The sequence below is a fragment of the Ostrea edulis genome, chromosome 7 (genome assembly GCF_947568905.1).
Source record: "Ostrea edulis chromosome 7, xbOstEdul1.1, whole genome shotgun sequence".
Lineage (NCBI taxonomy): Eukaryota > Metazoa > Mollusca > Bivalvia > Ostreida > Ostreidae > Ostrea > Ostrea edulis.
This window is the reverse complement of record NC_079170.1, coordinates 40,028,938-40,041,362: the sequence shown is the minus strand read 5'-3', so window position 1 is coordinate 40,041,362 and position 12,425 is coordinate 40,028,938. Positions and strand designations below refer to the sequence as shown.

The following is a 12,425-nucleotide window of genomic DNA, read 5'->3' as shown; positions in this document are numbered from 1 at the left end:
GCGCACTTGACATACATTGTAGATCTCGGATGCAATACGATGGCATCTATGAGAAAATTTGATGCATTGATCTATGACTTCACAGCCTACTGCACTACAAATCGGAACTCCTCGAAAGTCTCACGCACTCAACATCTATGTGGAGTGCGCGAGACATTCGAGGAGTTCCGACTGCTGCACTACGTTACATACATCATAGATTGCAATGCATCAAATTATCTCATGGATGCCATATCGTATTACATCCCAGATATATGTCGCGTTCGCGAGACATTCGAGGAGTTCCTACTGTACCCATGTTTTCTGAACATCTATCAAGATTCGTTGCATAGTACTCCACCTTGCGTTTTTAAATTTGTTAAGTACAAACTCCGGTTATGTGAAGAACCGAGATGGCGGTCTTTGTTTCGTCGTTATGCCTACATTGCGAAATGAATGTTTACGCAGCGCAAGTGATTTCTATCTATCGGTTTTTGTTCACTTTTTTAATGAATTAAGAGTTTGTTCAGCGTAGAATTGTTTGCCGCAAACTTGTTAGAATTATTTGCTGCGAACATATGCCAGAATTGTTTGCAGCAATTTTGCCAGAACCTGCTTTATATCAATATGCATGACAGGCCTGTTTGCCAGAACCGTTTACAGTAAACTTGCCAGAACTGTTTGCCGTAAACCTCACTTGCATTGAAATTATGAATTTGAAGCAAACATTTGCCAGAGGTTTGCTGCAAGTTTATGGCAAATTTAACACAATTGTTTGCCAGCACCTCTGTATTTCTAATGTATAAGGTCGTGATATCTAATTATGTTACAGCATTTATTGTTTACAGTTATGACGTTTAATTTCAGACCGCAAAAACCGAGGCCCCGTGTCACAGCAGGTGTGGCACGATAAAAATCCATCCCTGCTCAAAGGCCGTAAGCGTCGAGCATAGACCTAAATTTTGCAGCCCTTCACCGGCAATGGTAACGTCTCCATATGAGTGAAAAATTCTCGAGTGGGATGTTAAGAAATACACAACATTGACCTTAATGTATGAAGTCATGCCATCTGCATGTAATTCTGTTACGGCATTGATGCTGGTTATCATGAATAGCGTGTTTGCTGATTTTGAATTCTTTATTTGATTTATATGCTATTCATTATGGTATTTATCCTAATTGTGATTTAAAGCTGCCTTTAGCTGTCTCCAGTCTCTCTCGATGCTTAAGGCTTGTAAATGCTACCACAACTAGCATTGAATGCTATCGTAAGTATTTCATACAGGTCTGCTTCTTTGCAACAACAAATTGCAAAATACCGTATAGCGGGGTTTTTCTGCGGGGTTATAATTTTGGCTTATTTTAGCAGTTAGATAGCTTTCCACCAAAATTTCAATCGCCAAATATGCACCTAATTGTGGCTTCAGTATTTGAAAGAGAGACAATTCTTCCCTCTCCGCCAAAATTTATTCCGCTAAAATTATTAACATATCTTTTAGCCAGCAAATCGCCAAATTCTAGACCCACGGAATAAACCCGCTATACGGTATATGAACTATACAAAACAGAAAGAGCTGACATTTAAATGCATAGTTTCAGTTTAAAGTGTCTAGTTTGAACAGTGTTGTTTATTTTTGGTACAAATTACGACATTTTGGGTTTTTTAAAGCTTTTATCCGAAATAGATAAAACTTGAATTGAACTCGTCCAAATGACCTTGGGATTTACACATTAGTATGCTCGGGTCATGAGCAGCATGTGTTACATATGAACATCAGATTCTAAATTGTTTTGCCTGTTATAATTCAAGGCTTAGACTCTATTTTTCAAGTGTTTTCATTCCAATAGCATTGACCTCGATCAAATGAACTTGGTTGATGGTTTTAACATATCCTAGAATCAAAATTAACACTTGTATCAAGTATGATCATTGTTCTGTTAAGAGGTATGGATCATATACATTCTTTTTTGAAAATGTTCTCAATGACATCGACCTTGTTTAAATGGCCTTGAGATGGGATCATGGATAAAAGATTCGGATCATACAGTGTCGACAAACTTATTTTCCATAACTGGTAATTGAATTTTCATTATCAAATGCATTAATATTGTATTTTCATTATTCAATATTACAATTATTGGCGTAGTATGTAAATATTGTAACTAAGCATATTTTGTTGCCATGGCAATCATTATTGCGAGGATTCCCTTTTTTATTTCAAAGACATTATGTATAAGAATGTTGATTATCATTGATTTTCTGCAACAATCCTCTGATTTTCCCGCATTTGAAAATAGCATGAATCGCTCACGGCGATGTTTCCAGTTTCATCTCTTTGGTATGTCCAGTGATGCGAAACATTGTGACATGCTGGTGGTGCGTCCTGATGATGTAATAAAAACTGATAAATCGCTGTTGCAGATATAACTTCCATGATGGTTTGCCTTTAAAATCAAAGTAGAAATACAGCTTCGATAAACTATGATATCATGAAGATGATATCACGTGACTGAATGACATTTCCAATTCCGGACAAAAAGGAATATTCACGTAACCAGGAAGTGGCACGTATTTCTAAGAACTAGAAAAGGAAGTGGCAATTTCAGAGTAAAACGTGCAGGTAATATTCGCAGAAGTAGACCGGGTAGTTACCTGTGCTTTATCAAAGTCTCGGGGTGGCTTTTGGATTTCTGTTATCAATCTAATCATTTATTTAAGTAAAATGCCATCCTGTTAAAATAAATGCTGAGTAATGAATATGTTTCGTTCGAACACTTGTACCTTAGGTGTCTTAATCGATTGCGGATATCAATATATCTCTAAGTACTTTCACAAATAAATCATAAAGCATTCGGCAGCTTTCTTCTATAATCACTTCAATCATTGCGTTGAATAGCTCTACCTGTCCTTTTTATCTGCATAGGAATTAAACTCCACAGATTTAAGAAGGTAAAGTTTATTTTTTTACTTTTTATTATTCATCATTTTATTCGTTTATTCTTTTTGATCATTATCATTTTTGTTACTTTACATTTAATTATTTATTTAAACAATTATACATGTACATTTAGTTCAAAGACACACGTGCATGTAAGCAAGTAAGTTTGGTTTCGAAACACAAAATATTGTTAAAATAGATAAAATTTACATTTTTAAACAATGCTTTATATTATTGATTAAGGTCTTCCGTAGCAACGGAAGACCTTCTACTTATTGTGCTGGTTAAGATTATTCTTATTATTCTTTTTTTTTTTTTTTTTTCCTAGACGCTAACTTTGAAGCTTCATATCTCGCTCATTCCTCAACCGATTTTGCTCAAATTTTCAGCTTTAATACATTTTACTAAAGACTTTCAAAATACTTTTAAACATTTTGGATATTCTCTTCCGCTTGCGAGTTATTTCCCTTTTAGTGAAATTTTAGGGGCTTTGGTTTCCAGATAAAGGCTCCGAGACTATAATAATTGGAGCAGAGAAAACACTGAATTGGTAAAGTAGAAGCATTGTAATTGTGCACATCATATTTTGTTTTTTGATTTCGCCATTTAAAATGGCGATAGAGAGGGGTCAAAAATCAGGACGCCTGAAAGAGCGAAAATGTGCACATAATTTCCTTTGTATCTTTTAAACTAAAAATATTTTGTTAAGACATGTAGAATAAAAGTTGTGTAGAATTTCAAGAGCTTTTATTTGACACCAGTAAAAAGGGGCTGACCCCTTAAATTAGGGATCTACGGCCCCTAAAAGTTTTCGCTTTATAGCTCAAAAACGGCAAAGAATTCGATATGGCTTCCGATAGAAAAGTTGTTCTTTAACATCTTATTTATCTCATGAAATTGTTATTTTGTTCGAATCTTGTGTTATATTAGAGTACAAAGCTATACCCGTAAACAAGTAGCCATTTTCATTTGGCAAGTGAGCGAGAACTCTTCATGCGTATAACTGAAATAAACTTGCTAAAAATAACATACCTGACTACAATAGATACTAATATTCATTTTAAATAAGGTTTTTAACATGCTCTGTGGTTCAAATACAAATTATTTAGTGATACATTTCTCTTTTTCTTTCGTTTTAACATAAACAAACCTTCAACAACAACAAAAGGAGAGAGATAAATTATCTTTTATTTGTTTCATATTAGAATTAAAATAACTAATATACATAAAAATAAAACGTTCAAACGTATAATAAATCATGGTCAATAACTGCAAGCTGTTTACATTCTTCACGGTCAGCGTTGTTTATACAGTTATGTAACCCAACTCTCGCCTAGCTCGCAGGTGGCCAGAGTGACAAGCTTGCATAATCAAAACAAAAACATCGAAGCTAACTCGGCTTTCGTCCATCGCATAAATAAACACATCAATTACTGGAAAATTATGTTTGAAATCATTTTGAATCCTTTTACATTATATCATACTTAATTAACAATTATATTATGTTTTATTTCAATTATAAAGTAATTGTAAAGATGCTACCGCAAACATTTCGAGTTAGTGATCAATGGACCTCATAATATTTGTGTCAAGTTATACATACATTTAAAAAAACCTACACAATTTTCCTGATTATTTATCGGGTTGTCATTTTCCTCACAATAAGTTTACGGTAAGGGTATGTGACGTTTCTAATTGTCAGAAAAAATCGTACTAAATAAAATGAAGTAGTTTTAAGTTTTATTAACTTATAATTGTCTGCATACAGAAGGATTTATTTGTCGGTTCATTTCATTTCATCTAAATACAATCATGCGTGCAAGTAGATGCGGTTTTTATAAGTGAAATGAAAAAGACAAGAGCGTCCCAAATATATATATACATCTCAAGCGTCTTATTGTGTTTAATTTTGGAGATTCATCACATGTGGACAAGCAATCTGTGATTTAACTCTACTTTAGCCAGTTGATACACAAGCTTTCTGCATTCTCTACAGAGTGAAAAAAATGGATCCTTTTTGTAAGCATAACAAATAATTTATAAACTTTATTTTTTAAATCACGGGTTCTTATCATGATTATACCAACTCTAAACATGTATAGAAAATCATCAGAAATCCACATCGAATCAGTCTCATTTCATTCAGTCATTAACTGCAAGCATTTTACATACACACCGGGGTTTGTTCTTGTTTACAATTACGTAACCCATGGCTCGATTGCCCGAGTTCGGAGCCATCGCATGTGTACCAGCGATCAGCGGCAATACATGTACACACAAAAACATTACCGTTTTAATGTAATTTGCAAACACAACGATTTACAGAAAATTATGTTTTTAATAAAATCGGATTTTTCAAATGATTGGTGGAAGGACAGGAAGTTCCAGTTCCCACCCTCCAATATTTTTGCCAACATATGCTTGACAGTATACAATACAGATCGTTAATTTACGGTCATGCCCTTTCCAGGCACGTAAAACCCGGAGGGGGGGGGGGGGGCAGGAAACCTAACGTTTTACTGTTAATTTACTATGAAAATGGTAATTGGAAGGCCTGTTGCCCCCCCCCCCCCCCCCCCCCCCAAATAAAGAATGTAAACTGAGCTACAACGATGAGATGTAAACAGAGAATTCGGGTTGTAAACTGAGCGATAGTGATGAGGTGTAAACAGTGTATTAAGGCTGTAAACTGAACTATAAAGATGAGGTGTAAACAGTTAATTAAGGCTATAAACTGAGCTACAATGATGAGATGTAAGCAGTGTATTAAGGCTGTAAACTGAGCTACAATGATGAGATGTTAACAGCAAATAAAGAATGTAAACTGAGCTACAACGATGAGATGTAAACAGAGAATTCGGGTTGTAAACTGAGCGATAGTGATGAGGTGTAAACAGTGTATTAAGGCTGTAAACTGAACTATAAAGATGAGGTGTAAAACAGTTAATTAAGGCTATAAACTGAGCTACAATGATGAGATGTAAGCAGTGTATTAAGGCTGTAAACTGAGCTACAATGATGAGATGTTAACAGCAAATAAAGAATGTAAACTGAGCTACAACGATGAGATGTAAACAGAGAATTCGGGTTGTAACTGAGCGATAGTGATGAGGTGTAAACAGTGTATTAAGGCTGTAAACTGAACTATAAAGATGAGGTGTAAACAGTTAATTAAGGCTGTAAACTGAGCTACAATGATGAGATAAAACAGTGAATTAAGGTTGTAAACTGAGCTATAATGATGAGATGTAAGCAGTGAATTAAGGCATGTCCTGCGTACTAGAAATCTGACGATTTTCCAAAGTCGTCGTTTTGAAGCAAATGCGCAATCAATTTTCCCCTTCAAACTTCGATCATAAGAGGTTGAAATGATGGAGATTGTTGGAAATGTTGGAAATTTCATGTGATTTTGTCTGTTCCAGAGGAAATCATAGTGTTGTGAAACTTGTTTAATCCGACATGTTTTAATATAAATGTTTCACGTTATTTTGTCTGTTATAGAGGTTTTCATAAAGCAGCGAAACTTGTTTCATCCGACATGCACTGGAAGTTAAAAATAATCATTGTTTGTCGGATTAAACAGGATATCGTATTAGACAGGATATCGTATTAGACATGATGTTGTAATAGACAGGATTTCGTATTAGACAGGATGTCATTATAGACAGAATATCGTATTACACAGGATGTCGGCTTAGAAAACCTGTCGGATTAGACAGAATATCGGATTAAACAGGATGTTAGATTTTATCGTGTAATAAACATGAGGAAAGACAATTGGAAATAATCGAAAATAGGGTCGGAATTCACATTGAAATATTGAAATTGACATAAAGGTGTCGGAGTACAAAGGGGAAAGTGGATCGCGTGATGATTTGGTTTTTGGTGTTTTTTTTGTTTTTGTTTTTTTGTTTTGATAATCAAGCAAAATATCGTACATAGAAATATGATATAAATATATTTGCATGATCTTCATGTGAAAAGTATGCGATTTTTACGCACACAATGTCAATAAATTATAAACATATCAAGCAAGCTTCAAATGAAATGCTAAAAGATGTAAATTGAATATTATGTAGAATCATCACACGAAAACAAGTCTCTTTTTTTTACGATAAAGCGTTAGGACTAAAGATGTAGCAACTGGTGATGGGTTGTGTATAGATAAATGAAATCCACTTCAAAGTTGTACACCAGAGTATTGAAATATTTTAACTAGTTTAAACACACATACATAAAGATCTTAAAATTTAATTTAGATCGTAAACTATTACTTTGAGATGAGAGATAAACAAATAAATCATTGAGATAGTTGGGACACATGAAATCATAAATTGATTCACATGAGGGAACTTCTTTTTTTTTCTTTTTTTTTTCTTCTTTTTTTTTTGAGAGTATAGAAATGATTAACAATACAGCGGACTTCTATTAAGTATATCTAATATAATGACTTCTATATTTTTTTATTAATCAAAAAAAAAAAAATTGGGCGTATTTAGGACAATTATGACAGGGATAAATTTCGTTCCAGAAGTATTCCAGAGGGCAATATTCAAGTTATAGAATTCATGATATTATTAGAACAAAAGAGATAACTTACTACGTGTATGTTTAGAATACGTACATCTAGAAATAGGTCATTGAAATTTGTAACTTTTTCTTTTAATTAGTGATTTTTTTTTTTTTAAATGGACGTAATAATACTACTGGGTAAAACAGACCATATTCGTTCTACCAAATGTATCTCCAATGCATATTATACGTTTCTGAAGATAAGCTGAACATATATTTAATGTTATCAACAAATCGATACAGTTCTGTACTTGTCTGATAATTCCCTCTATGCACTTTCCATTTTCATCACATTAACGGTAAAAAACCCTGCACGACCATAACTCTTTTTCGAATTGTTAACCTCGTTCGTTATTAAGTAAGTACCATTTTGTATAATTGTTAAGTTAATTACCTTTTATGTACATATAATTAATTGTTATAATGAATTAGATAACAATATCACAGGATCGCCTTTGATAAGTAGAGAGTATTGCATTAATTTCCACGAAGACGAATACCGTGTTTTGTTAATGCGTTAGATAATCACATACAATAGATGGATTTTACATTATTTGAACATATACAGTCTTTATAATTTTTTGGCAGAATTTTACTGGTGCGCTCTTTATAATCCAATATGGGTTTTTTCCTTTGGCAGAAATTGACTTGTGCGCTCTGTATAATCTAATTTTTATTTTGGCAGAATTTGACTGTTGCACTCTGTATAATGTATTTTTTATTTTGGCAGAATTTGACTTGTGCGCTCTATATTATCTATTTTGTATTTTGGCAGACTTTGACGGGTGCACTTTGTATAATCCAATATGGTTGTACTAGGACTACACATCATTGTTCCACAATTGCTGGTGTTCGCTCTGGTTTTGTCTCTGGGGATTCTCCTGATCGTGATTGGCTTTGCTATAATGATCACGTGTCCTGGTCTGGCAGACAAGAAACAGGGAAGTTTCTCCAAATGAAATGAACAGTCAACAACCTGTGTGACATTGAATCTGTTTCTGCCTAGCTATGTCTAGTGTAATCTTACTTAACTGTATATTCTCATTTTTTGTACATGTACATGTATGTATTTGATTGGTGAATTTAAATTGTGGTAAATACAACATTTTAAAATCTTGTTATCATCGTCTCAAATTTGAAGATAATGATATACTGCAGCGATATAGTCTGTGAATTTTGAAACACTGCCAAGCATATAAACCACTATATGTAGTAGAAAATGAAACACATACACACCAAAATGACAACTCATATTTCTTACTTTTTTCTTCAAAGGCAGATATGATTCCGTGACATGACAGCATATTCGAGGTCAATACAATGTTTTATAGCTACCCAAAAACCACTATATTTACCGACTCCAGATGTGCGAAGTCAATATTCTACTCCGCGGGTAGCCACGACATCACATTGACTGAGATTATGATCTATAATTGATTTAACTGGAACATATCTTATTGTACATAGGGACAATATACAAGAGGATTACAAACAATTTACAAGTTCAATGGTGGATTTAGAGCCCCCTGTATAACCTTAATTTTTGTGAAACATTTCAAACACCCCTCCCCACCCCACACCCCTTTTCGCCACAATTTATTAGACATTACTGGCATATATAGATGGTAACTAGGTTGAAAAATTCAAGCCCTGCAAACACAGTGAAATTGGAAATAATGTGTACTTGGATTTTCACACGTGCCCCCTCCCCCTATTAGGAAGTCCTGGATCCGCCACTGGAGTTCCTCTCCTGATGTTAGTACATGTATATGAATGGTATATACATGTACAATCGTATGATTGAATAATTTATTATAATTCAATTATTCTAATCTTTCTAATTGAGTTGAGATTCAACAGCTAGAAATCTGTAGTGCATGACCTTGTCGAAAGTGACAAAAGATGTAAATTTTCATTGGACAAAAAAAAAATTATTATAATAATGATATTTGAAAAAAAGTTAATCAATTGTATCAAAGTGGGAATTACCAATTTATTTTTGGTACGATGTTAAAAAAGTTATTCACCTCGAAAGCACGTGGAGGTGAATATAACTTTGAATTACCTAATTTATTTAATCTGTTTCAAACTAATGTTTAGGCTGTTATTTACATACTGATATGGACTACAGATTAGGCCGTTTACCTGATCAATATACAGGGATCACAGCGGGTGTGACCGGTCAACGGGGGATGCTTACTCCTCCTAGGCACCTGATCCCACCTCTGGTATGTCTGGGGTCCGTGTTTGTCATACTTTTATTTTTTCACTCTTTATGGGATTTATGAGATTGATCACAATTTGTCATCTTCACTTTTCATGTATTTTTCTCTCCTCTCTCTCTTTAAGGGGGGGGGGGGGGGGGGGTGTGGCGCGCCAAATTAACATAAACTCAAATAATTGAAGATATATTCAATTATTTGAAGATATCATCAATTCAATTATTGCTCTCTTTAATTGAATTAATGCGTGCATTAAATCAATTATTGCTCTCGTTAAATGAATTTATACACGCTTCAATTCAATTATTGCTCTCATCAATTGAATTAATGCATACATCAATTGAATTAATGAGATCAATAATTGATTTAATGCGCACATTAATTCAATTATTGCTCTCTTCAATTCACTTGATGCGTGCATCCATTGAATTAATGAGAGCAATAATAGATTAGATGTGGGCATTATTTCAATTATTGCCCTCTTCCATTCAATTGATGAGAGCATCAATTTCGTAGAAACATTGTTCGCAATAATTAATTTAGAGTTCGGTATAAATATAATTTGATGACCTCTTTAATTCAGTTGAAGATATCTTTAATTATTCACAATGCTTTTGTATAAGGTATCAATGCGTGCATCAATTCTTTTAAAGAGAGCAACAGTTCAATGAAAGAGGTCATCAATTCAGTTGTGGATATGTTGAATTGAAGATATCTTTAATTATATAGTTGCTCTCTTTAAAAGAATCATTGCTATCATCAAATCAATCAATACGCGCAATAATTTAGAATTGAAGATATCATTAATTATTTGAAGAGATCTTTAATTATATTGTTGCGCACAACAAATGAATTGATGATGTCTTCAAATAATTGAAGATATCTTCAAATAATTGAAGATATCTTCAATTATTTGAGTTTGTTAATTTGGCGCTCCATAGGTGTCTTGTCTGTCTGTCGTGTTTGGGTGACAACTGGTATCCTGTTCATTATTGTCATCGTTTGTGTCACGTTTCCTGTATATCAGAGTTGTATCCCTTCATCTCAAAAATATCAACAGTAAATATATAAAGATTTATCAGAACGCACATACAGTGAAAACTGTCTAATGCCACACCTGTATAATACGATATTTTCATTCTCAATATTTCATTCTTTTGTACATTGTATTTGGACAAAGATTTTGTCTCCCAGGGCATGTCGGATTAGAAAGGTTTCACTGTATTTATTATTATATATAATAGCAGCAATATTATACATTTTACATAATTTCTATGAAAGTTAAATAAAAATCTACACTTTATGGAGTACTACTGCATTAGAATATACATGTACATGTTAAAGATTTGGATACATGTGTGTTTCACGAAATTTTACCAAGTCAGATACTGATACTAAACAAACCTTCCAGTTATATTTCTCAAGTATAGTCTTGGGCACAACGGAGCCAAAGCCAAGTGCTGAAGATCAAGGTTTGGAGGTTTTATGTTTCAAGAGAACCTTTCATTCATTAATTTGACAAATTGTACCATTGTAGTCCTTCACATAGTGTGCCCATACATATGGAGCGCCAAATTAACAAAAACTCAAATAATTGAAGCTATCTTCAATTATTTGAAGATATCATCAATTCATTTGATGCGCGCAACAATTCAATTAAAGATCTCTTCAAATAATGATATCTTCAATTCTGAATTATTGCACGCATTAATTGAATTGATGATAGCATTAATTCTTCAGCTGAATTGATGCGCGCTTTAATTGAATATATGATCTCTTCAAATATATTAATGATATCAACAATTGAATGTGCGCTACAATTCAATTGAAGAGAGCAATAATTGATATAATGCTCGCATTGAATCAATTGATGAGAGCAATAATTGAATTGATGCGTGCATTAATTCATTTGATGAGAGCAATAATTGATTTAATGCGCGCATTAATTCAATTACAACTCTCTTCAATTGAATTAATGATATCTTTAATTAAATTGAAGAGAGCAATAATTCTTTTAAAGAGAGCAACTATATAATTAAAGATATCTTCAATTCAACATATACACAATTGAATTAATGATCTCTTTAATTGAATTGTTGCTCTCTTCAAAACAATTGATGCGCGCAATAATTCCTTATACAAAAGCATTGTAAATAATTAAAGATATCTTCAATTAAATTAAAGAGATCATCAAATTATCTATACCGAGCTTTAAATTAATTATTGCGAGCAATATTTCTACAGAATTGATGCTCTCATCAATTGAATATAAGAGAGCAATAATTTAATTAATGCGCGCATTAAATATATTATTGCTCTCATTAATTCAATTGATGCACGCATTAAATCAATTATTGCTCTCATTAATTCAATTGATGCGCGCATTAATTCAATTGATGAGAGCAATAATTGAATTGAAGCGCACATTAATTCATTTGATGAGAGCAATAATTGAATTGATGATAACTTCAAGTAATTGAAGATATCTTCAATTATTTGAGTTTATGTTAATTTGGCGCGATATACATACATGTATATGTAACTTGTGATCCTATGATAGCCTACTATCTTTATCTCAGAATCACATTTTGAAAAGTTTATCCAACAGTTCTACGTTTATTTAATGAATTGCAACGCTATTTCCTCTTAAGAAAAAAATATATCTGACCTTTCCGCTTCATTAATGCAGCCCCTTGTAAATGTCTGACCTTTC

The 12,425-nt window shown here is 33.2% G+C and overlaps 1 long non-coding RNA gene across 1 annotated transcript; it reads left to right on the top strand.

The window, feature by feature from the left end:
- The first annotated feature begins 2,609 nt into the window (after positions 1 to 2,609).
- LOC125656970 (uncharacterized) lies at positions 2,610 to 8,595 on the top strand. Its single transcript, XR_008796955.1, has 2 exons — positions 2,610 to 2,929; positions 8,266 to 8,595. It is a non-coding gene; the product is annotated as an uncharacterized LOC125656970 (long non-coding RNA).
- Positions 8,596 to 12,425: the final 3,830 nt, after the last annotated feature.